The sequence below is a fragment of the Abramis brama genome (genome assembly GCF_963993115.1).
Source record: "Abramis brama genome assembly, chromosome: 12".
NCBI lineage: Eukaryota > Metazoa > Chordata > Actinopteri > Cypriniformes > Leuciscidae > Abramis > Abramis brama.
Genome location: NC_139974.1, coordinates 4,167,386 through 4,191,870, shown reverse-complemented (window position 1 = coordinate 4,191,870; position 24,485 = coordinate 4,167,386). Strand labels below are relative to the sequence as shown.

General features: G+C 41.7%; 1 protein-coding gene across 1 annotated transcript in view; it reads right to left on the bottom strand.

Moving 5' to 3' along the window:
- Nucleotides 1-24,485, bottom strand: part of LOC311093929 (uncharacterized protein) — a 331,568-nt gene that overhangs the window by 257,723 nt on the left and 49,360 nt on the right.

The window sequence follows — 24,485 nt, the reverse complement described above, 5'->3', positions numbered from 1 at the left end:
GTGAGCCACGTGTATGTACATGTTTTCATTTTTGAGAGAATAATGTTTCACGAGTTCACACTTACAAATAAGTCAGATAGAATAAATGAGTATTTGGCGTGCTGTCCGAGGAGAGGGCTCCGGGCTCGGTATTTGGCCCGAACCCAGAGTACTCCCCCCGTATTCCTGGCTGTGAAAGAACAAGCCAAGAGTGAGGAGTCGGGGTGGTGGAGGGATGCTGAAACTGTCAAGGAAGTTAGGTGAGTTGACAGAGTGAATATATATATATGCTTCTTCTCATGCTGATAGGGTAGACATGGTAATTGTTTGATGAGTTGATTGATTGATTGCTTGATTATTTGAAAGTGCTCCTCCCGAACTTTGTTAATAAAACATAATTTCACGAGTTCACACTTACAAATAAGTCAGATAGAATAAATGGGTATTTGGCGTGCTGTCCGAGGAGAGGGCTCCGGGCTCGGTATTTGGCCCGAACCCAGAGTACTCCCCCCAAAAGCTGCAAATAAATGCCAGACAGCCACCAGAATGATGTTGATGTTAATGACCCCCCAAAAACTTGCAGAGTGCAAAGCTTAAGGTATCAGAAGTGGGAAAGGGTTAGTCGCTGGAAGGCTTCTTGTAACATCAGATGGGAGTTGGTTGTCATGACGTTGGATGGGTGTGCCTCTCAGGTAGTAGGCTGGGGATGGTCGTACATGATGTACTTTGCGGAGGAGAATGGTTTAACCGCTGCAGTGGAAGCAAGTGTGATGGAGAATTAGCTCCTGCAGGAGCGGAGGAGATGACACTGCTGTGGCAGTGGATCAAACTTGCTTTCGACTTGCTTTCCAACTATCTGATGCAAAAGGATGGAGAATTGAGTACTTGTGGGAACGGAAGAGGAAACACTGCTGCGGCATTGAAAGCAAGTTGGATTGAGAAACGGAGCTCCTGCGGGAGTGGAGGAGATGACACTGCTGTGGCAGTGGAGCAAGTTTGGACAGAGTAACGGAGCTCTTGCGGGAGCGGAGTAGATGACACTGCTGCGGCAGAGAACCAAACTTGCTTTCAACTTGCTTTTAAATATCTAAAACAATTTGGACATAGAACTGAGCTCCTGCTGGAGTGGAGTAGATTACACTGCTGCGGCGGTGGAGCAAGTTTGGAAGGAGTAACGGAGCTCCTGCGGGAGCGGAGTAGATGACACTGCTACGGCAGAGAACCAAACTTGCTTTTAAATATCCAAAATAATTTTGGACATAGAACTGAGCTTCTGCGGGAGTGGAGTAGATGACACTGCTGCGGCAGTGGAGCAAGTTTGGAAGGAGTAACGGAGCTCCGGCTGGAGCGGAGTAGATGACACTGCTGCGGCAGTGGAGCAAGTTTGGAAGGAGTAACGGAGCTCTGGCTGGAGCGGAGTAAATGACACTGCTGCGGCAGTGGAGCAAGTTTGGAAGGAGTAACGGAGCTCCGGCTGGAGCGGAGTAGATGACACTGCTGCGGCAGTGGAGCAAGTTTGGAAGGAGTAACGGAGCTCCGGCTGGAGCGGAGTAAATGACACTGCTGCGGCAGTGGAGCAAGTTTAGATGAAGTAATGGAGCTCCTGCGGGAGCGGAGTAGATGACACTGCTGCGGCAGAGAACCAAACATGCTTTTCAACTTGCTTTTAAAAATCCAAAACAATTTGGACAAAGAACTGAGCTCCTGCTGGAGTGGAGTAGATGACACTGCTGCGGCAGTGGAGCAAGTTTGGAAGGAGTAACGGAGCTCCTGCGGGAGCGGAGTAGATGGCACTGCTGCGGCAGTGGAGCAAACTTGCTTTTCAACTTGCTTTTAAATATCCAAAACAAATTTGGACATAGCACTGAGCTTCTGCGGGAGTGGAGTAGATGGCACTGCTGCGGCAGTGGAGCAAACTTGCTTTTCAACTTGCTTTTAAATATCTAAAACAAATTTGGACATAGAACTAAGCTCCTGCGGGAGCGGTGTAGATGACACTGCTGCGGCAGTGGAGTAAGTTTGGACGGAGTAATGAAGCTCTTGCAGGAGCGGAGTAGATTAGCTGTAGTAGAAAGGCTTGGTTTTGACTTGCTCTTAACTGTCCGATGAGCCAGTTGGGTGGAGAATGGGCTCCTGTTGGAGGAAGAGATGATGCTGCTGTGGTGTTGGAAACAACTTGCTTTCAAACTATGATCCGAAAGGTGAGTGGGACAGAGATCTGAGCTCCTGCTGGTGCGGAAAATAGCACTGCTGTGGCAGTAAAGCGATTTAGGATGGGGAACGTGGCTCCTGCGGGAGTGGTGACCTGTAGGGTTGGATGTATGAGAAGTTGACAAAGAAAATTTAGCTGATGAGGGTTCATTGGCTTCTTTGATATGGAAGCGATTGAGTGGATGTAACTCTCGAAGGCTTCCAGTGACCAGCGGCCAAGTGCTTGGATCTGCTGCTGAGAGGCCTTTTTTGGGCAGCTGTGGTTGCTGGGCTTATGCAAAATGAATGGCTGGAAAAGTGGTCTGCTGGGATGCCTGAATGGAGCAAAACAAACTTAAGGTGTTTTTGAAACCAGAAACGTCTGACGGGGCAGTTGGAGTAGTCTTCGAAAAGTGGGTCGGAAGGGGATTTAGTCTTGTGAATTTCTGAAAAGCAAGTAGCCTGAGAGAGTTTGGTATGGTTGGATTGGTGATGAGATTGAAAGGGTATATGAAATGGCCTTTCCTGGTTTGATCTGTCCTACTTTGCTTTATGAAGTAGGAGATGGTTTCATTGTCTAGCACTGATAGATCTGTGATTGTGGGGTGGACTTTTGGGTTAAAGCTGGAAGTGATGGTGAGTTCTGAGCATCTGAGGAAACTGAAAAAAGCCACTATGAACATTGCGTCCAGTTTGCGGGCAGTGTTGGTGGAGTGGTAGCCTCGGCGGAGGGTGGAGATGCATATAGCAAGTATATCTAACGTTATTGGTTGTCTGGAATCTGGGCGAGTAGGTTTGGTTATGAGGTTAATTGCTCATGGGTTTTCAGTTGTCTTTTGAATGTTGCCAGGGATTCTGCATTCCGGATGAGGGTGGGGAGAACATTCCAGCAGCATGGAACTGCGAATGAGAATGTTCTGGAAAGTGATTTTGTGGCTCTCTGTGATGGAACCACGAGACGTCGCTCGTTGACCGATCGTAGGCTTCTGGTATGGATGTAGGCTTGTAGGAGTGAGTGAAAGTAGGAGGGAGCTGAGCCTATGATAGATCTTTAAGCAAGCGTCAATGCCTTGAACTTGATGCGAGAGGTAGCCAGTGCAGAGAGATGAACAGAGGAGTGACGTGGGCCCTTTGGGCTTGTTGAAGACAAGACGAGCTGCAGCATTCTGAATCATTTGTAGAGGTTTAGTTGCACATGATGGAATTCCAGCCAGAAGAGCATTGTAGTTCTTGATGCTGTTGAGATAGGATAAGAATGAAGTGACAGCGAGCAGAGAAAAATTGGGAAAAGGCAGGTTGTATGTGAAGTGGAAATACTTCATGCTTCCATGCGGTTAAGTAGGATTGTAGGGTGCTGGGTGAAACGGCTTAAAGAATGGAATTAAGAGAAGTCAAGAAGTGGTTTCAATGGGTGATAATGTGGATATCGGCTCTGAAGTGAGCTACTGAGGATGGGAATGGGTCCGTGTCCTGTGCCAGCAACCTAAATTCTGGAAAGCAAAACGGATTTTGGACCCGGAAACATGTTTTGCGGTTATGATGAACTGATCGCAGGCTGCAATCCAAATGAGGCGTCTTAGGAGAGGCATTAGTGTGGGGGAAATTTGAGTGGCCTTTGTTGATGCAATGCACGGTTGCTTCATTGTTGCCGTGCACTATGATGCTGTTAGAAGACCATTCTTTACCCCACGGGAAAGCTGCTACCACTAAAGGATACAACTCGAACAGCGTTGAGGATGTTAGTGACTGTGGTGAGTCCAACAGCTGGGCGGGCTAAGTAGACATGAACCAACGGCCTTGGTAGAATCCCTCAAAACCGATAGAGGGAGCAGCATCAGTGAACAGTTGGATATCCACAGGGAGAGAAATCAGATTATTATAGAAAAAGGACGTTCCATTATTTAAGGAAAGTTAGACAGAAACTGAGCTCCTGCAGGAGCCAATGGTCACATCACTGCTGCGGCAGTGGAGAACATTAGCTAGAGAAACTGAGCTCCTGCAGGAGTGTGAGGGGACATCACTGCTGCGGCAGTGAAGGCAAGGTTAGCCACAGAAACTGGACTCCAGTGGGAGCAGAATGGACTGCTGTGACAGTGAAGAAGGTTAACCAGAGGAACGCCAGAGACGGAACTGCTGTGGGAGCGGAGGAGATAACACTGCTGTGGCAATGTGAGAAGCGAGTGGGATCCGGTGGAGAGTGGGAACGGTGGAGAAAGGTGGATATGGTTTCCTTGCAGGATTATGCACATCTGAAGTTTAAGTGGCAGAGCGAAGATAGCAGTTCACATTTAGGACAGTTTAAAATGTCTGAGAAGGTGGGTGAGACCAGAAATATCCTTTGATTTCTCCTCGTGCAGTGCAGCCTGGAAATTAACTGTATCCAAGTTAATGCCCAGAATTCAACGGATGTAGCTAGACCCATGGTTTATCCTGGGTGACTGGAATCCAAAGCTCACCAGAACCGTGTGGGGCTGGCTGAGAGATTGATTGTTAAATTATTTTTATTTTATTTATTTTGAATGAATACATGAGAAGCCTAAATGGTTTATGACCTGCGTATATTCACCTCTGACGCATCGCTTTGATACTGTAGGCTAGTTGTTGTTTGATCGTCAAACACCAAAGTACAATCTGATTTAGATGATCGTTTGTTCCTTTATCTGTTGCTGGTTAATTTATTTAGTGAAGTTCAAAGAGACTCACTTATGGTGAAAGACAAGCTTTCATAGAATTTTGCGCCTTGAATTTATCCAATTGTGTTTTAAAATCATTAAGAACTTCTAACTTTGCCGTGGAAACACACTGCTTGTGTGAATGTATCTAATTTTCTCTTCATTTCTATGGGTCACATTAAGCTGTGGTTTTAAATTACTTTAAAATAAAAATACATATGCTATAACTAGAAGTTTATAAGCGATGTTGTAGATAAATTGCAAGACAGCGTTAACAAAAGGTTCTTAATGATTCGTGTGCATGAAATCTGCACGTAATGTGCGAGTTACTGTTTGTACATGAGAGTTTAAGCCACAAGGAAGCAGCGCGTTAATGACGTCAAATAATTTGAACAGAAATCATTTAAAACGTGTATTCCCCCGATCAAAATGAATATCCAGTTCATGGCATAACTGTGCTTGAGACTCAACGATGCGAAATTTAACCAGGGGCAAAAACGAGAAAGTTTTGATCTGAGCACTCACGGAGTCGAGCCAGCGGGTCTAGAGCATAGACTGTGGTCTAGAGTGTGAGCTGGCCGGGCAGGACTGAATCTGCGGCGCGGCTTACTGAGGGCCTGCTGCGGCGGCCTGGTGCTGGAGGAAGACCCGTTTATTCGTGAGAATAGGGCGGCATTGCCCGAGACGCGAGCGTGGTGCTCGGCGGGCCTTATTGTCCATTTCTCTATTGCAGGAATTTTTGAATGGTCCGGTTTAGAGAAATGCGCAGAAGGAGATTGCGGATGTTTCGCCCGTGGTGGCGAGGACTCGTTTGTTTGGCCGGACGCCAGTCACCAGAGGATTGCGGCAAAGATTCCTGAAGGACGAAAGATTCTTCATTGGACGGGAGAGCTCATTTCGGAATGTTAGGAAGGTAGGGCGAGGCGGCCAAATGCTGAAACTGTCAAGGAAGTTAGGTGAGTTGACAGAGTGAATATATATATGCTTCTTCTCATGCTGATAGGGTAGACATGGTAATTGTTTGATGAGTTGATTGATTGATTGCTTGATTATTTGAACGTGCTCCTCCCGAACTTTGTTAATAAAACATCATTTATGCGTGGATCTTGAAAAAACTAAAAACTAAAATTTCTGAAATAAGGCCACACAACACATAGTAAATATGTGTCAATAAGACTTTTGACTAATAGATGTCGTCGCCTATAGTTTTTTCTTCAAAATTATGTGAAAATAGTCTTGCTTTATCGTTCAAATAAAACCATACATTGATTTAAATTGATGTAAAACAGGTTTTGCTTGGAAAGCCAATATGCGAGGGGGGCATGAACAAGGAGTGGTTTACACCTGAATTACCACCCACTCTGCATAATGATGAGCCATTCACACAGGTGTGAAACTGGCTGAGCCACAATGCCAGGACAAAAGATATTTAGAAGAGGATGTATATTGACCATTTAAGATTTTGCTTACATCTATCTTGTACATATGTTTTGCTATTTTATTAAAAAGGTTACAATTACAACAATAATTACAATTTCAACAATATTTCAAGTGTACTCTTTCTTTGTAAAAAAAAAAAAAAGATTATAGGCCTACATTTTATCTATGTATACATTACTTTGAATATAGCCAACATTGGAACAGCTAACATCTTAGTTGATGACTTTATTTTTGACAAAAATAGTAGGCTATTTTATGTATAGAAATTGCTAAACAAAAGCTTATTTGACGAGGCAGTATATTCTACAGTAAAAACTGTACCCAAATCTATTAAACAAAATGTTGTCTTTCATATTTCGCCTGACTGTAACGTTGTTTTCATGAAATATTAGGGCATATAAATGTTCATTTGCAGTTTACGTTGCTTATACAAATAGCCTACATTTTATTTCAACATATTTCAGTCGATTTTTACTCATCTCAGTATAGCAATACAGTTTGCTAAAACATCATCATTCGTTGACGATAGGCTTTTGACTCGCGATCTTCGCAGTAGGCTAGTGAACGCACCAGAGAAATGCACATGTATTAGGCTACATAGTTTTTTGTTTTGGATGGTTTTGTTTAGAACCAGCTTTCTGTAAATATATTTCACATTTTTTAGACATGTGAGGCGAGTAGGCTCATGATTCATGATGATCTCCAGTTCAAGCACCTTATGTTGTGATTGCTAGCCTATATTTACTTTAAATCCAGGAAATTTGTTAATGAAAAAATTATTAAAATTAAGATACAATTGATACAAAACGAAATTCGTTTTAAAGAAAGGATTTGTACTTTCTGTTTTGAGGTCTCTGTGAAAGTTTGAAAGTCTTTTAGTGTTTTTTTTAGAGTGCTCGCGTCCATAATGGAGAACTGTCACGTAATATTGTTTTTTTGCCAGCTGTGGTAAACAGCGCGCATCTATGCCGTTCATTCATTCATAAACAGAAACCCGAGAAGGAAAAACTTACTAGTATTCCTCAGCTCGTATTCCTCGTATTCCTTATTATTCCTCACAGCGCTGCGGGATGGTGTAAGCAAGTAATGTTCTGAATAAACTTGTGTTTTGGTTTTCTCGAGCTGATATGAGGGCGTTCACAGGATTGCGCGGATTACCTCAGCCATTTGCGTTTGAATAGCGTGCGCTCTCCGTGGGCGGAGTCACATTACATTTGAATTAGCTCTAATGAGGTCGACTGGAATCGCTCTCTTTTAATACAGATTTCACAAGATGAGAATATTTGTTTTTTATATAAATTACTTCATTAAAAAGAGGAGAATTCAAGCTTCATGCCTGTGTGTCTGAATGCCTGTTTGACTGAGTATTCGCTTTGTTATTGTTCATTTTCGGACGCGTTTCAGAATGGACTACACGGACAGAGAGAAGGCAGAACTCGCTTCGTGTTTATTTTTCTTTATTTGGCAAAAAGCACAACACTATGTTTTTATTGTGAGTATACACAAAAATAATACACATTTAACAGAATCGATTGATGTATGGAACTCCTATGGAAAATCAAAGTCAACAGAGTATTTATGAGTTTCTTTTACACTGATAAAAAAAAGCGAGCTGGTATCGCCGGCGATACCGTCGACCTCTGGGGGTTAAACATCCTTTTCAGTTACTTGATGGTAAACTTTTTTTGTATATATTATTATTGTATATCATTCATTATTCACCACAGGAGAGAAACAGACAACATTGAGACTTTTATACAATCTTACCCCAGTTTCTCCAGTTTACAGTGAGGATCCTGCAGTAGATCAGAGAGCAGCTTGACTCCAGAATCTCCTACTTTATTCTCAGACAGATCCAGTTCTCTCAGGTGTGAGGGGTTTGATCTCAGAGCTGAAGTCAGAGCAGCACAACCTTCATCTGTAACACCACAATCCCTCAACCTGTAGAGAACAATGACACTCTTCAGTCTCTCAGTTCAGGATCTACAGCTCAGATCAGCAGAACTTTGTGTTGAGGAGTCACGAGGCTCCATCTGAGAGTGGCATTTCATTCACTTCTCGGATGCCTCAAACTCGACGACAACGCAGAAAGGGTCACAATAAGAAACCAATAATGCTGAAGACGCGCTTTCTGGTTTACTACAGCATATGAATGTCTAATGATAATTATTTTGTATGAAGAGTTTTCTGTCCATCACTGCTACTCTCAAGTCACATGAGGGAGCAGTGACAAGGGTCTTTGTCCACACATACAGAGAAGCTATTGTATCCTCTGGGGGATTTCCGTTGACTGGACAGTCACGCGGTCACTGAAAGGAGTGTCAAGACATATGCTGGGATCAGCATTCGTACATGTGATTTGCCTTACAGTAAATATGATGAAAGGTATTCGAATCTGGACTATAAAAAAAGCGACCTGGATGGGACTCAGTGCTCATCCTTGCAATCTACAGCCCAGGACGCCAGCAGTTCCTGGGTGCAAGAAGCTGTAACGCCTAGCTAATATTACTCTGTTAGTCTAAGTACTCTATTATATTCTGTAACAAGTATTCTTTTCATTTAGATTCTTTAAATAAATATTGTTAAACATTTATTCTAAATCATCTGACTGGAACTTGGAATTTTCGAGTACATTTTCACCTTCCTTTTCTGGACCAGGACGGTCCCAACCGGGGGAAAACTACAGAGGGTGAGCATGATTTTCTGATAAGTAAATCATTGTGAACTTTGATTGATTGATAAGCCTGGCTAAAGAAACAACTTATAACAGGGTTATTGTTGTATAGCAAACACGGTTGAAGAGTACCTAAAAAGGTAGATTTATACTACGACTGAGATATTTATTATATTTATAATTCTTATTATCTTTATAATAAAATACGAATTTGTAGAGACTATTCACCTAACTCTTAAAAGTACGACTAAAGGATAGGCTCTTTAGTTACCGCGGGATTATTTATATGTCCTGGTAGGATGTAAAATAATTTGGAACGGTATTAATCGTTGGATAAACTTTTACATGGGGGCTCGACGGCAAGTGATGAAATAATTCAATCAATCAAATTGAATGACCAAAAAACTTTGCAAAAGTAAATAGAGGACGCTCTATTAGAAGAAAAGCGAAACCGCGCGGCAGAACCAAAGAGTATCTGAAAAATATTAAAAACAATCCCGTTATAGAGGATAAAAGTTTCCTAGTCTGCATTTCCAAAAATAAAAGACCCAAAATGACTCAAATGGCTCAAATACCACCAGATTTGAATGTATGCCCAACTCCTCATCAGGAATCCGTATACCGTATCACTGTAACAAAACATGATAATTTCCAAAAGCTGAAAGCAGCTAGAGAAAAGGATGAGGCATGGTATATAGGAGATTATGAGATAAATAATGGACTAGAGTTATCTGCACTTCGGCAGCAGACGTGAGGGCAATTATTAGCAGAATTGATGATAATAGAATGAAAGGAGACAAAATTAAAGTTCTCTTTGAGCCAGGGATGGAAGTAACATACAAACCAACAACAGATTCCAGTATAGAAGTATACTATGGTAAAACGAGGGTTATGTATGATGGTACAGCTATACCTCAGAGAAAACGCAGGGATTCTCATGATACAGAAATGCATTATTCTGATGCAGAAAAACCTGGCCCTAGCCCTCAGAAAAGATTAGACTTTCAGGAAGCTAGTCCAGGACTTCAGTACATACCACTGGCAAATGAATTAGTTCATACTTTAAATAGTATGAATAAAAATGCCCAGACTAAAACTAGAGGTGATGATACAACCACCGAAGGTGAAGATACTGAGTGGGATGGTGAAGAAAGTGTGGGGTGCCAGTGGGACGAACCAATCCCACAGAGAGGTAGAGTTAATCAGAGAAATTCAAGATCATTGTCTCGTGAGAGAAAGAGTAGTAGTTATGCCAGGGAACACATAGATCTGGCAGGGAGAAAAACTCTAACAGCTCCAGGGCATAATCTGAAGGATAGATTCAGAAGAGAGCCTGGATATATGCAGAAGCTATTCTTAGCGGCCACAGGGCCGACTGCTGATGAAATTTTAGATATGCCGAACACTAGCATAAAAGCTAAACACGATATGCTTGCAGAACAAAAAGACTCTTGTCAGAAAGCTCTGTCATTGTTGCTGCGTTTGACCCTATCTGAAAATAGAGGAAGACATGGTAGGGATCCCATTATGGGTGACATATTTGAACTCAGAAAGGAAGTTTTAAAGGAATCAAAACCCTCTATATATTATAGAAGACCTTTACCAGGAATTTCACCAAAGACTGAACTAGTGCAAAAAGATGAAGTGTACTGTGAGGAAGAGAGAGAAGGACATTTGCCCAGAGGGGGGCTGGGCATAAACTTAGCTGAAATATCAGCATCGTCGGTGAAAAAAGATAAAATTAGCCCACTGAATAGGGGGGCCTATAGAGAACAATATGACTATTGTGACGACTCTGTATCCAGTGTGTCTGTCGGCTTGGAGGATGACTTTAACCAGGGCGCAGAAAGAAAAACTAGATCGAGAACCAAACATCCCATTACAGCCACAGAAATAGGAATGTTCAATGGAATGAAGTTGGATCCAAAAGATAATATGAGAAGCTGCCAGAAAATAGTGCAGCTAGGGAAGAGGCTTAATATCAATGATGAAGATATAGAGCTAATGATTAATCAACTATTGGGATTAAATATAGGAATTAATGATGTTAATCTACACCAGAGGAACATTTCTGGTGAGACTAAAAAAGAATGGTATGAGAAAAGACTGAAAGAAATAAAAAGAAGTACAGGGTTACTACTATTCTGCAAAAACAGGGCCCTTGAAGGAAAAAGTACATCAGAAACTGTAGAAGAACTTTTGCTGTTTGACAAAGATCTCCCAGGTCTAAATAACTTGAAATCTTGGAGTTACGAGACTAAATGGGACGAGTTACAAACTTTTGCTGTGAGATATGATAGGAAGACCAAACAAGAGACAGAGAAAAAAGGCAATCAAGACTCAAATTTCCAGGGAAATAGTAAACAGCAAGGTCTGAGACAATCAGAGAGACTTAAGGCTCGAGGCCGTGATGGTCAACAGGGGCCCAGATATACTGGGCAGCAGAAATCTTACAGGGAGAACAGAGACCAATTTAGACCAGCAAGCTTTCAGAGGAGAGGAAGATCTCAGAGCAGAGGAGTGCAGAGAAAGCCTAATTGGGAACAAAGACCTCCATTGACAAAAAATGAAAGTAAGCAAACTAGCTCCAATTATGTTTCTAGGGATGAATGGGACAAAATGACTCCTGAGCAGCAGAACAAAATCAGGGAACAGAGAGATAAACAGAAGATGACTGCAGAAAAAAACATTGACTGTTGGACAGTCTAAGCCAAAATCTGTGAGACTTAACAAGTCTGAACAAAAACAAACATAGGAAATCCTTAAAGGAAAAGCGACCATCCAATCTGATTTAGTTAAAGAGCATGAAGGTTTCTTTTATATAGAATACAATGGTAGGACGTTCATTTTAGACACAGGTGCAGAGATTAGCTGTCTTAGTGACTTACCTGAGGATGCCATAAAACAAAAAGGTAGGATGAGGGTGTACAGTTTTAATAAAACTCAAGGCCCAATTGATACAGACTGGTATTTGTGGAAGGACATAGCCATTATTCCTAATCAGTCAGAAAACCTGATGACATTGCAGGACGCAACTAAAATTGTAGGTAAAATTGATAAAGAAATAACAGTCAGATGGATGAAAATGGTCGACCTTAAAAAGGAAATTACTAGAATGGTACAGGAAACCATACTTGATAAAAACAAATTGAGAGAAATCCTGGAAAAACATAAAGGTGGAGCCGCTAAATTTAAAAATGATGTAGGCCTATTAGGTAAAGAATATGAGTATGAAATTAAGGGAGGTGTGCATAAACCACAGCGGCAATACCCCATTAATAAAAAAGCTTTACCTGAAATTGAAGAAACTATTAAAGAATTAGAAAAATTAGAAGTAAATAAAGAAATACAAAATCCGATTACTAATTCTCCGCTGCAAGCAGTAATTAAACCTGATAAATCTTACAGGGTCGTTAATAACTTCAAATCTTTGAATAAAGTATCAGAACCGGATACGAGGTACTTGATTAATGCGAAAGATGTAACCAATGGTTTACCTAAGGGTAGAATATTGACTAAAATTGACTTGGCAAACGGGTTCTGGACAGTCCCGTTAACTGAAAATAGTATGGCTAAAACTGCGTTTACCTGCCGATTAAAATCATATTGTTACACAAGGCTCCCCCAGGGCTATAAAAATTACCGGTGACAGTTTATATTGATGACCTTTTGATCATAAATGACGATCCGGATGAACACCTGAGAATCGTAGATGAAGTGTTTACTAGACTGATAAATGCAGGTTTTAAGCCAAGTTACAAGAAAATCGAAATAGGTAAAGAAGAAGTTGATTTTTTAGGCTTTGCAATGACAGGGATGGATCGTGGATTATCAAAAACCACCAAAGAAAAATTGGAAGATTTGAGAAAAAACAGCCCAAAAAGCCTAAAAGATTTACAAAGCTTCATGGGACACATGAATTTTATCAGGGATCTGATACCAGGATACGCAAAATTGGCTAAACTGCTTTATGGGGCCACAAAAGGAAATGAATTTAATTGGAGCGATGAATTAGAAAACATCAGGCTACAATTAATTGACCTAGCATTAGCCTCAGGTAAAATAGCGAGAAGAGAATCGGATCAAAGGTTGGTAGTAAGTGTTGAAAATACTGCGGATGAAATAGAACTAGTATTGTATAATGAAAAAGATAAGAAGAATCCGATACAGTTCATGTCATACCCAAAACCTGCTAATCAGCTGAAACAGGAACCCAAAACAGCAACTGACATCTTAGCTAGTATTGCTAAATGTTTGATACCAATAAAAACCTTAGCCCTAGAACAACAGATAATTGTAGAATCTAAAGGTGAAGGCATCGCACAGCTAGTGAGAGAATCCAAAAACCTAGTCAGTGAAGCTCCTAAGATTCATCAGTTTAATTGGGCTAAATGGAGCAAATTGCTACAAGATACTCAGATAATTTTTGGACAAAGTAAACTAAACAAAAAAGATAAAATAACAGAAATCCCTAAAGGGGCTAATATTTGTTATTTTACAGATGGTTCAAAGGAAAATGAGCAAGTTTGGTGGGGCTTCATTCGTAAAGAAAACGGAAAAATAACTTGTAAACGGAAAGGTCAATTGTCTAGTGAAGACTCGGCACAACTGGCAGAAGTGAGAGCAGTCTTAGAAGCCCTAAGGCATATGAAAGCCACATCCACGAATAGAGGAATCATTGTCTCGGATAGTGATTATGTTTACAAAGCACTAACTGAGCATGTTGCCACTTGGAAACTGAATGGCTTCTGCACAGCTAAGGGAAAGCCATTAAAACAGGACAGTTTGTGGAAGGAAATTGCAATATTATTGGAAGATGTTAAACCTGTAGTGTTGCACCAAAGCAGTCACACAGTGCAAACTACATCAGCTGCCAGAGGTAATGCTGAAGTAGACAAATATATTAGACATAAAACGGTACAGACAATAAAAATTGTTAAAGTTATCACTAAAGCGAGTGGAAATAATATTGTTGAAACACTGCACATGGATTTAATGCATCCAAGCTTAGCTTATATGTCAAAATATTGTAAGGCCACAGGACTTAATATACAGAATCTAAAAGCTACCTACCTTAGAATAAGGAAAAAATGTCCTGAATGCAGAAAAGTCATGACCAGCAGGTTCAATGAATATGGAAAAATTAAAACGGATAAAGAGAATGAGGCATTATCTCTGGATTTTGCAGGCCCGATTAGGCCAGCCACGAAGTTAAAAAAACTGTTACTTTTTAGTGATTGTAGATAATTGTTCTAATTTTCTACAGATATATCCATGCAAACAAGCTACTAGTTCTGTAGTCGTACAAGCACTAAGAACATGGATCAGGTTTCGGGGGCCACCTAAAAGAATTAGGGGAGATGGTGCTCCGAACCTTACAGGACGAGAAGTTGAGGAATATTGTAATAAAATCGGGGTCGAATTGATAAAGAATGTGAAATATCGACCGGAAAGCAATGGGATAGCGGAAAACGCTGTTAAAAATTGTGAATTTTTTTTTATAAAGAACGAACAGGTGGGGCAGTGGGATACTTTGATTGATAAATGTACGCATTTTCTAAATTACAGAATCAAACCGAGTGAACTCAAAATTGAAGATCAGCCTGAGCAGGAAAATTTTAACGCCAATCCATTTAAGGTAGGCGATCAAGTAATTATACTGCATAAAATCAGAGGTAAAAGATTTAGGCATAAAACTGGGACCGTGGACATGGTAACAAAAGTCACTTCGAATACTACTGTACAATTAGAAAATAACGGCATTTGGTCCTTGAGAGACTTGATTAAGGCATAATCATGAGTCCATTATTGAATCAAAAACAGGATGGGTCAGGTGCCAAAACGAAGCGTATGAGCTACTAAGGGTTAAAAATGGCATGAAGACTGCCCTGATGGTACCATTAGTAAATTGATACCATTCACAAGCTGTTGTATTTGTGAAGCAACTGACTTGGCAGAATTACTTTGGGAAGGTCCGAATGAGTCTCGGCCTACCAAAACGAGCTTAAAAACACTCCCTACCATGGGAGAGCATAACCTTTTCTCCTGGTACAATCCAGAAGGTAGAATCGGCCACTGTGCCTTGGGAGAAATTTCAGTATGCGGAAATTGCAGACTAGGCAAACAAACATGGGTCATTCAAAAGATACAACGAGGAGAAACCAGTTGTGTCTGCCGAACCTGTAAAATATGTGAGGAAAAACTAATTGTGAGGAAATTCAGGACCAGCGAGCGGTCAGCTTAAGAGGACGCACGGCAAGAGCGCGCTAGTGGTTTTTCAGAATACTCAGTTCTCCTGTTATTTCAGTCAAGTCAAGTCAAGTCATCTTCATTTATATAGCGCTTTTAACAACGTAGATTGTTTCAAAGCAGCTTCACAGAGATAAGGGGATAATTTAAGGTAGCAGATATTGTTTTGGCTTTATAGCAGAGTTAAGTTATTTTCCATCTAAAGTTAGTTTTGATTGATTTGCTTCCGTCGCAACGATAATTTGTTATTAAATTAGGGGCCGCTAAGACGACACCATTCTCTCTACACAGACTTTAAACGCGAACCTGTGAGAAACGCTGATGGCGTTCACATGCGCATTTAGAATGGGTTCTATAGTTATGTGCGTTTGAAAATACGCAGGTTTGAAATTCCTACAAGCCAAGCCTAAACAAAGTACTTGTCTTTCCTTATAAATTTTGATAAAGAATTTTATTTTATGTTGTTGCTTTGGGGTAGGAACACGAAACTAATTTTCCCGACAACGCCTTATCTGTAGAGTTGTAGAGGGATCCTCCATAGGGAGAGACTAGTTGGCACTTCAGCACTGCGTTGTCATCGGTCCAGGCGAAGGTCCTTCGTCAGATCTGGATACGGCCTGGATCCGGCAGGCTGCAGGAAAACCTCGGGATAAACACACACTAAAATTAGCGTAGATGCCATTCTTCTTATGATGTAACGAGTACATCAGGATTTATGGGAAGTGATCCCGGTTCCGGCTGACCTAATCTATGCAGCCTAACATTAAATTATAGAAGTCTATAATGTATTATGTAAATGCTAGGTCAAAGAGATGTGTCTTTAATCTGGCTTTGAACTGACAGAGTGTGTCTGCTTCCCGGACAATGGTAGGAAGACTGTTCCAGAGTTTTGGTGCTAAATAGGAAAAGGATCTACCGCCAGCAGTCGATTTTGATATTCTAGGTATTATCAACTGGCCGGAATTTTGAGATCGCAATAGACGTGACGGACTATAATGCGTTAAGAGCTCGCTCAAGTACTGCGGAGCTAAACCATTTAGTGCTTTGTAAGTAATCAGCAATATTTTAAAATTTATGCGATGTTTAATAGGGAGCCAATGCAGTTTTGACAGAACTGGGCTAATATGGTCATACTTCCTGGTTCTGGTAAGAACTCGAGCTGCTGCGTTTTGAACCAGCTGTAGTTTGTTTATTAAGCGTGCAGGGCAACCACCCAGTAGAGCATTACAATAATCTAGCCTTGAGGTCATGAACGCATGAACTAATTGTTCCACATTTGTCAATGAGAGCATATGACGTAATTTAGATATATTTTTAAGATGGAAAAATGCGGTTTTACAGATACTAGACACGTGACTTTCAAATGAAAGATTGGTATCAAAGAGCACACCCAGGTTCCTAACCGACGACGAAGACTTAACAGAGCAGCCATCGAGTGTTAGACAGTATTCTAGGTTATTACATGAGGAAGTTTTTTGTCCAATAATTAGAAACTCTGTTTTTTCAGAATTTAGAAGTAGGAAATTACGAGTCATCCAATTTTTTATATCAGCTATGCATTCCGTTAATTTTGTGAATTGATAAGTTTCGTTAGGTTTTGAAGAAATATAGAGCTGAGTATCGTCAGCATAACAGTGAAAGCTAATTCCATGTTTCCTAATGATATCTCCTAATGGTAGCATGTACAGAGTGAATAGCAGCGGTCCTAGTACTGAGCCTTGTGGTACGCCATACTGAACTTGTGATCGATGAGACATCTCATCATTTACTGCTACAAACTGATAACGGTCAGATAAGTATGATTTAAACCATGCTAGTGCATTTCCCGTAATGCCAACATAATGTTCGAGTTTATTTAAAAGAATGTTGTGGTCAATGGTGTCAAATGCAGCACTAAGATCGAGTAACACTAATAGAGAGATACAACCACGATCGGATGATAAGAGCAAATCATTTGTGACTCTAACGAGAGCTGTCTCGGTACTATGGTACGGTCTAAATCCGGACTGGAAATCCTCGCAGATATCATTTCTCTCAAGAAAGGAACATAGTTGTGAGGATACCGCCTTTTCTAGTATCTTTGACAGAAAAGGTAGATTCGAGATCGGCCTGTAATTGACTAATTCTGTAGGATCAAGTTGCGTTTTTTAACAAGCGGTTTAATCATAGCCAGCTTAAAGTTTTTTGGTACATATCCTAGAGACAAAGATGAATTAATGATATTAAGTAGAGGATCTATGACCTCTGGAAGCATCTCTTTCAGTAGCTTAGTTGGTATAGGGTCTAACATACATGTTGTCGATTTAGATGATTTAATGAGTTTAGTAAATTCTTCCTCTCCTATAGCAACGAATGAATCAAATTTTTCCTCCGGGAGACTACAATGCACTGCCTGATGCGATACTGTAGTAGACGGTTGCATAGTTATAATTTTGTCCCTGATATTATCAATCTTGTAAGTGAAGAAGTTCATAAAGTCATTACTGCTGTGTTGCTTGGAAACTTCTGGGCTTGAAGCTTTCTTTTTCGTTAGTTTAGCCACTGTTTCAAATAAATACCTAGGATTATGTTTATTTTCTTCTAATAGGTTTGAAAAATAAGCAGATCTAGCAGCTTTTAAAGCCTCTCTGTAAGCAATTGAGCTCTCCTTCCATGAAATGCGAAATACCTCTAGCTTTGTTTTCTTCCAGTTGCGCTCCATTTTTCTGGCTGCTCTCTTAAGGGCCTGAGTGTGCTCGTTGTACCACGGCGTTGGATTATTTTCTTTAATCTTCTTTAAGCGCAACGGAGCAACTGTGTCTAAAGTGCTGGAAAAGAGAGAGTTAAACGTTTCTGTTGTAATATCTAGTTCTTCTAAGCTATCTGGGATGCTGAGATGATGAAACTGATCAGGAAGATTATTAATAAAGCAATCTTTAGTGGCAGAAGTGATAGGTCTCACATATTTGAAACACGGAGTTGTCTTTGCAGCCTTGGCTAAATGCAAATTACACGAGACTAGATAATGATCTGAGATGTCATCGCTCTGCTGCAGAATTTCAACAGCATCAACATCTATTCCGTGGGATAATATTAGATCTAGAGTATGATTACGACGATGAGTAGGTCCTGACACGTGTTGTCTAACTCCAATTGAATTTACAATGTCTTTAAAATGCCAATCCCAATGCATCTTTTTCATTATCGATGTGTATATTAAAATCACCAACAATTAGTACTTTATCTGCAGTCAATATTAATTCTGATAGAAAGTCCGCAAATTCTTTGATAAAGTATGTATGGTGCCCTGGTGGCCTGTATACAGTAGCCAGCACAAATCTCAAACGTGATTTATCGTTTACACTATATTTTACATTAAGCACCAATGCTTCAAAAGAATTATATTTAAAACTTGATTTCTTAGTGGTTTTGAAACTATTACTATAAATTACAGCAACACCACCCTCTTTGCGTTTCAAACGAGGCTCATGTTTATAACAGTAATCTTGCGGGGTTGATTCATTTAAAGTAATGTAATTGTTTGGTTTTAGCCAGGTTTCTGTCAAACACAGAACATCTAGGTTATTATCTGAAATCATATCATTAACAATGAGTGCTTTTGAAGTAAGCGATCGAATATTCAGCAACCCAAGCTTTAGCATTTGCTCATCTGTATTATAGCTGTTTTTTATTTGTTGAACATCAATTAAATTTTTAACCTTAGATGGGTTAAAACGTTTTTTGGATTTCCAAATTCGGGGAACAGACACAGTCTCTATATGATGATAGCTAGGTGAAAGAGGCTCTATGTGATGGGATTTATCTGACCTTGGTAACGCGAGGCCGCTAGCAGACGGTCGGTTTAGCCAGTCTGTCTGCTTCCTGACCTGAGCCCCAGATTGTCATGTTTGAGCTCTAAGACTATGTGCCATATTACTAGAGAGAAGAGCAGCACCATCCCAGGAGGGATGAATACCATCTCTTTTCAACAGGTCAGGTTTGCCTCAAAAACTTTTCCAATTGTCTATGAATTCTATATTATTAAGCGGACACCACTTCGACAGCCAACCGTTAAGCGAACACAATCTACTAACTATCTCATCACTCCTGCGAACAGGAAGGGGGCCAGAGCAAATTACAGTCCTTGACATCGTACTTGCAAGTTCACACACCTCTTTAATATTAATTTTGGTGATCTCCGACTGGCGGAGTCGAACATCATTAGTGCCGACATGAATAATGATCTTAGAGAATTTACGATTAGCATTAGCCAGCACTTTTAAATTTGCTTTGATGTCAGGCGCTCTGGCTCCCGGCAAACACGTGACTATGGTGGTTGGTGTCTCTATTTTCACGTTCCGTGTAATAGAATCGCCAATAACTAGGGCACAATCATTCTCAGTGGGTGTTTCACTGAGCGGGGCAAATCGATTTGTTATGGTAATCGGAACGGAAGAGTGGTTTTTTGATCCGCGACTAGAGCGATCCCTCACTGTCACCCATTTGCCCGGCTGCACAGGCTCTACTTCAGCCGGAACCGACTCATGTAAAGAGTTCACTATGCTATGCGCATCCAAAACATCTGAAGCTCTGGCACTCTTACTATCCTCAATTAAAGTTTGGATGCGTGTTTCTAATTCTGAAATCTTCTCTGTCAGCCTAACTGTCTCCTTACATTTATCACATATAAATCCTATATTGCCAACAGAGAAGTCTATGCTAAACATGTGACATGAAGTGCAGGTGACAATAACAGGACAAGACATTACTCACCGTGTTTGTTGACTGATTCTTACTCACCTGAGCTTTTATGAACTCAAAGGCGCGGACGCGCGAGAGAAAAATAAATAAATAAAAATAGCCGAGCGCACGGGTGGCGCGTTAACAGGCTAGCGAATTACTAGCGTTTTGTGCTAGTAGTACTAATAGCAGAAGCTAGCGATGTCAGTTTAATCAGAGATGTTGGGTAAAATGTAGTAGTATAAACAACTAGAAATGGTAGTAAATGATGGTTCAAAACAAAGAAATACAAGGCTAAGACGGAGCTTACAGCACCGAAGCAAACAAACACACTCACAGCAGGCAGCGAGGCAGCAGGCAGCGATTTCAGTGTTGTATTTGACTCAAGGTAAGACTATCTTCGATTCTCTGTTTACTTTCCTTTTTTAACTTCACATAATTCTGTATTTTATTTAGACGCGTTGCTACATTAATCAATGGCCGCGCGTGGAAATTATTATTATTATTGCAGTTCTAATAGCACTTAAGTATTGACTCCTAGCAGTTTCGATTTGCCCCATTCTCGCTTTATGACTTAATTGGCCGACTGAGACAGCTGTCCTCACTCAAGCAGTGATAGCATTATATCTATATCTATGTAATTTGCGCGCTGTCGCGGAAGCGTCAGCAGAAGCGTTCAGCTCTCGTGTTCAGCCTCCTCGTGTGAAGACCGACTCGGGTAAAGACCAGCGACTCTACCTGCGCGACTCCACCGAGCAAGGACACCAGAAAGGCACTTAAGTATCTCCTTCTCCCTTTCCCTTCCCACTTTTTATCGTATTCTTCACCCTCCTCAACATGTGCTTTCAATACATTCCTGTTATCTCTCGGCAACGCCCTTTCATCACACGCAAAATGCAGCGCAATACTGCTAATCTACGTCCCATTCTCTCATCCTCGCACACACCTCTCTCTCTTTCCGTGGGTCTATGGAATTGTCAGTCAGCAGTCAATAAAGCTGACTTTATTCCAGCCTTTGCATCTCATTCTACTCTTAGTATCTTGGGCTTGACTGAGACCTGGATTCGTCCAGAAGACTCAGCAACCCCCGCTGCTCTCTCTAGCAATTTCTCCTTCTCTCACTCCCCTCGCCAGTCTGGGAGGGGTGGGGGTACAGGGCTTCTCATTTCGAACAATTGGAAATACTCAGCACTCTCTTCTCTATGCAACAACAACTCATTTGAATATCATGCTATTACACTTACAACTCCCAATAAGATCCATATTGTAGTAATTTATCGCCCCCCAGGTCAGCTGGGAAACTTCGTAGAGGAGCTGGATGTGCTGCTGTCCTCTTTTCCTGAGGATGGCACCCCACTTCTAGTCTTCGGTGACTTCAACATCCATTTCGAAAAGCCGCATGCAACTGACTTCATCTCTCTCCTAGCCTCTTTCGATCTCAAACGACTTATCACCACAGGTACTCACAAATCAGGCAACCAACTGGACCTGGTTTACACACGCAACTGCATCACAGACAACATCTTGGTGAGACCTCTCCATGTTTCAGATCATTTCCTCATTACTTTCAGTCTACATCTCTCTACCCCTGCACCACCAACCCCCCCACCAGTCTCTTTCAGGCGCAACCTGCGCTCACTTTCTCCCTCTCATCTTTCCTCGGCCGTGTCATCTTCTCTTCCCTCACCCTCACAATTCTCATCTCTGGATGTGAATACCGCAACGGATACCTTATGCTCCACTCTAACCTCTTCTCTAGACATTATCTGCCCTCTCTCCTCCAGGCCAGCACGCGCTACTCCCTCCAACCCCTGGTTGTCTGAGGTTCTTCGTGAACACCGGACCGAACTCAGGGCAGCGGAGAGGAAATGGCGCAAATCAAAAGACACATCTGACCTGAGTATGTATAAATCTCTCCTCTCTTCCTTTTCTGTTGATGTTCATGCTGCAAAATCTTCCTACTTCCACAACAAGATCAACAACTCCTCCAACACACGATCACTCTTCAAGACATTCAACTCTCTCCTCTGTCCACCTCCACCACCACCCACCTCCTCTTTAACTGCTGACGACTTTGCAAACTTCTTCACCAACAAAACAACAACTATCAGCAGTCAGTTCTCAGCTCCACACACACAGGAACCCAGACTGACCCCTTCCACAGCCAATAACCCTCTGTCCTCCTTTTCTCCGCTAACCAAGGAAGAAGTATCTACACTTCTCCTCTCCAGTCATCCTACCACCTGCCCTCTAGACCCCATCCCCTCACACCTTTTACAAGCCATCTCTCCCACACTTCTACCAGCACTCACACACATCATCAACTCATCCCTCCATACTGGCACCTTCCCTACAGCATTCAAGCAGGCTCGGGTTACTCCACTGCTTAAAAAACCAACACTAAACACATCATTTGTAGACAATTACAGACCTATCTCTCTCCTACCATTCATTGCGAAAACACTTGAAAGAGCTGTGTTCAACCAAGTAACATCCTTCTTGTCTCTAAACAACCAGCTGGATGTCAACCAATCTGGCTTCAAGAAAGGGCACTCAACTGAGACTGCATTACTGTCAGTCACAGAAGCCCTACGGATCGCAAAAGCTGCTTCCAAATCTTCAGTCCTCATTCTCCTAGATCTGTCCGCTGCCTTCGAAACTGTGAATTATCAGATCCTTCTGTCCAGCCTCTCATCACTGGGCATCACAGGAACTTCCCTCCACTGGTTTGAGTCCTATCTCACAGGTAGGTCCTTCAGGGTCGCATGGAGAGGCAAGGTATCCAGATCGCATCAACTGACCACAGGTGTTCCTCAGGGTTCCGTGCTGGGACCCCTCCTCTTCTCCATCTACACCACATCACTGGGACACATCATACAAGCACACGGCTTCTCCTACCACTGCTATGCTGATGACACACAGCTCTTCCTCTCATTTCAACCAGATGATCCCACAGTAGCTGCACGGATCTCAAGCTGTCTGGCGGACATCTCAACATTGATGAAGGAACATCACCTGCAGCTCAACCTGGCAAAAACTGAGCTTCTCGTCCTCCCTGCCAATCCGTCTCTACAGCACGACTTCACTATCCAGCTAGATTCATCATCAATCACCCCATCAAGGTCGGTCAGAAATCTGGGAGTAACGTTTGATGACCAGCTGACCTTCACAGATCACATTTCAAAGACAGCTCGATCATGCAGGTTTGCACTGCACAACATCAGGAAGATCAGGCCTTTCCTAACTGAGCATGCAACACAACTTCTCGTCCAGGCCCTGGTCATTTCTAGGCTTGACTACTGCAATGCTCTTCTGGCTGGACTTCCATCATGTGCAACCAAACCTCTACTGATGATCCAGAACGCTGCAGCTCGTCTTGTCTTCAACGAGCCAAAAAGGGCCCACGTCACTCCTCTGTTCATCTCTCTGCACTGGCTACCTCTCGCTGCTCGCATCAAGTTCAAGGCATTGACGCTCGCTTACAGATCTATCACAGGCTCAGCTCCCTCCTACTTTCACTCACTACTACGAGCCTACATCCCTACCAGAAGCCTACGATCGGTCAACGAGCGACGTCTCGTGGTTCCATCACAGAGAGCCACAAAATCACTGTCCAGAACATTCTCATTCACAGTTCCATGCTGGTGGAACACTCTCCCCTCCCTCATCCGGAATACAGAATCCCTGACAACCTTCAAAAGACAGCTGAAAACCCATCTCTTCCGTGAGCACTTAACCTCATAAAAAAAAAAAAAAAAAAAAAAAAAAAACCTTTCCCTCTAAAACCTCACTTATTGGGCTTATGCTACTCTGAATAATGCCTGAACTTCGTATCTTGAGCACTTCTTGCGTTGCTTTTGTTTTTTGCCTCTTCATGATGACTCGCTTAATCTAGTCCTAACTTGTAAGTCGCTTTGGATAAAAGCGTCTGCTAAATGACTAAATGTAAATGTAAATGTAAATTGTACTAGGCTCAAAATGTTCCTGTAAGTTTAGAGATTCTAAACTGGAACTGTGCAACAGATGTGAACAGCTAGAAGAGCAGCAATGGGTCCAGACTGTCAGTAAGAAAGAAGTCTGGTTAACCAGAAAATCGAAATTAGCCATGGGATGCGTTTCACAGGGTAAAATTATGACCGCATGGGTTAGTAATCCGATCCAATTAATGGAGGATGATGAACAAGCATGGCTATATCGATACTGTGAGTTGTCAGGGCTTGGTAGCCCCTCCTATACAGACCCGCTGGAGATTGGATCTGTATTAGGTCAGGTACTGGGACAAATCACTTGTTTGGATGTGTGGGAAAGAGTTGTCTCACATAATCTAAATGACCCAAAGCAAACCATCTTTGTGAAATGACAGGGACAGTATGAACGCAGCTCAGCCGAACAATTAATTATTACTGAAATTAAAAATATGAGCTTCCTAATTACAGACTATAACTACGAGTCCAGAACATGGGAACTGGGTGTAAGAGAGACAGACATCACAAGAATGTCCAGAAGTCAAATAATTATGACCGGGGAAGCCAGTTACAAAATTAAACATGAGGAAAATGATG